We start from the raw sequence: 2,943 nt of genomic DNA on the forward strand, positions 1-2,943 counted from the left end.
TCACTTATCAACGTTCATCCATGTGCAGTTGTACAGACCTCAAATTTTCCAACTGGAATCACCAACGAATTTGAACCTATCCTCTTTCACAGCTGTATAAATCAACTCATACGTACTGAGGATTTACTATGTACCATAAATGTAATGGGATACAAAGGAATATTAAGTCTGAGATATCTGCCTTAGTGAACATAAAGAATTAATAATGCATGGTAAATATGCAGCGAGTGCTACAGATATGCGTGCTGATCAGATCCATTTATGGCTAAAAATAGTCTAAATTTCAGTGGTTTATGTCTTTCGCATGTTACTGAGATTTCACTACGCAAATAAGAGTGAATGGTCTTAGTGAGGAAAAACAAAATACCCCTGATGATGATAGGCACTCATATTATGAAAAAACTTACAAACTGTTCATAATCTGGTATCATTAAGCAGTAGAAAGAACAATGCTGTCAAATGCAGAAAATGTAAAATTCATTTTGCTCTCATTTTTTTCTTCTATCCCCTCTTGTATCTTTCTTCTAAGCCTACGGGGGGGGGGTGTGGTGGGGGAGGAAGGGGAAGGAAGGGGGCACAGTCCAAAATAACTTGCAGCTAATTATGCAAATGACTTTATCTTTTCGTATTGTATTGTCTTTTCAAAATAGTTGAAGAATCAGAAACCCCTATCCTGGTGTTAGTTGGATCATGCCAGAGGGCTTGACCCAAGCATGTATCAACTAGTCCTAGAGGATTTAGACCAAAGGGGGCTCAAAAGTAAAATGTTCTCTGTTTCAAGTATTAGGAAAAATACATTCATTTTCATGTTAGACACACTTGAAAGGTGAGACTCTGAGAAGCTAAACTGTGTGTTCTTCTTCAGGTAATAAAAGCAGTAACTTCGGGGCTTCCCTGGTGGTGCAGTGGTTGAGAGTCCACCTGCCGATGCAGGGGACACGGGTTCGTGCCCCGGTCCGGGAAGATCCCACATGCCGCGGGGCGGCTGGGCCCGTGAGCCATGGCTGCTGAGCCTGCGCGTCCGCTCGCAACAGTGAGAGGCCCGCATACCGCAAAAAAAAAAAAAAAAAGCAGTAACTTCAATTTTGGTGCTACTGTGATTAGACCTGGGTGAGAACTACTGGATTTACAATTATGACTGGATCTTGAATAAAGTGCATTCTTCACAGCTAAGTGCAATTTTATTCTCAGTTCAATTATTTCAGACACATCACCTCTGACAGTTACTGAGATTCTTCCTAAGTACCTCAGGCCCAAGTCCACTCTCCCAGAGCCATCAGAGTCCAGATGCTAACTGTCTGATGCTTATTTACCCAATCTCAAATCCCATTCCCCCGTACTCTCCTAACCTCCCCAGCGTGAGCTTTGGAAGCCGCAGGTCTATCGTAAGTAACCTCTCCTACACGCTTATACACTATTTAAACCTGCTCCTCACTCACTCTCTTGCTCTATCTAAATCACGATTCTCAAATGCTCGTGTCATAAGCATCACCTGGAGTACTACAGAAGCTGCAGCAGCCTCTTCTCCCACCACCTTTTGCCTCTGGATTTCTCAGGGGGCAGCAACCTCTTGATCAGGAGCTCAACCGACTACCATGGTCTCCACGTCAGGCCAGCAGTTCGCAGGTGGCAGCACCAAGGCACCAGAGGTGGCGTCAGAGGACATGGCCCAGATGGCAGAGCCGCAGCTGTAGCACCATGCCAGCACCTGTAAGTGGGTCCCAGCAGGGGCACAGGTCGTGCTTGCCGTTTGTGACTGCCAGCCCCAAGGTCGTGCTGCACTTTGTGCCCCAGAGTAAACTGCACACGGAGGGCTTCCGGAGCCTGAAGGATGGTGAGGCAATGGAGTTCACCTCTGAGAAGTCCTCTTAGAGACTGGAATCTCTGTGTCACCAGCCCTGGTGGGTGTTCGGTATTGGGAGTGTGAGGTGGCCAAAAGGGAAATACATGCAGAAGGAAGATGAAAATGAGACAGATGAGACAACTGTGGAGGTCTAGACCATCAGGGCAAGGAATGCAAGGAGCCACCCCAGGCCCAGACATGCCACATCTGCCACGTGGCAGCCTCCTGTACACTGAAAGTCCCCAGCTCACAAGGAAGGCCAGCATACTTTGGGGAGGAAGAGGAGATCCAGGGCCCTGCCCTGCTTTAGAGGCTAAGGACTGAGCCTCAGTGTGGGGGCCATCCTTTTGCCATCAGGAAGTTTCCAGGAGTGGGCATCAATCTGCAGAGTGGCAAAGTGGGGACAGGGTGGGTAGGGGCAGCTGGCACTACCATGTATCTCTGACTGGGTCCACACCATCGCCCCCTCTTCCCACTTGGGTCAGGGTAGTGGTGAGACAAAGGAGCTCCAACCATACTCTGTTCAAATGCACAGGAGGGCTTTGGAGGAAATCCCTCTAGAGCCTGTATGCTTTATCCAAGTCTCCACCCCCCAAATCTCCAGCTTTTGAAGGTGGCCTGAGTAGAGAAGTTGTTTTCCTTTTAAAGAAGGGTATGTAACAATAATATTTGCCATGCCAGAGTGAAAAGATTAGGCATGAGACCACCTTATGCCTAATCTTGATGGGTTCAACCCACAAGCCACTATATTCCATAGGAGGGAATCTCTCAGGGGTAAGGCTGGATTTTTCCACATCTTGTCTCCTCATAACCCACTCTTGAGATAGGGTGCCAGGAACTGTCCCAAGAAATGGGTTGTGATGACAGGCAAAAGGGGTGCTTGGGGAGACAGCTGCAGACTTGCTGCTCAGCTGCCCACTCCCTCCCATATGGTATTCTAAGCCAATATGCTTATATTTATTTGCTCCCTTCAATAACTGCACCTTGGGTCCTGCTGTCTCAGGATGCCAACTGAACTAGTTGTGTGCAAATGGTATATCTTGAGTTAACTTTTTTCTTAATATAAATATTCTGGTTTTGTGTTTTCATCTAAGGCCCTT

General features: G+C 47.1%; 1 pseudogene; it reads left to right on the plus strand.

Annotated features, from left to right (window-relative positions):
- The first annotated feature begins 1,595 nt into the window (after positions 1–1,595).
- LOC111168945 (protein lin-28 homolog A pseudogene) lies at positions 1,596–2,256 on the plus strand (annotated as a pseudogene).
- The last annotated feature ends 687 nt before the right edge of the window (positions 2,257–2,943 follow it).

Source organism: Delphinapterus leucas, chromosome 12, assembly GCF_059928025.1.
Source record: "Delphinapterus leucas isolate spDelLeu-1000000601 "Yukka" chromosome 12, BTC_Dleu_Yukka2, whole genome shotgun sequence".
In the NCBI taxonomy this organism is placed as follows: Eukaryota; Metazoa; Chordata; class Mammalia; order Artiodactyla; family Monodontidae; genus Delphinapterus; species Delphinapterus leucas.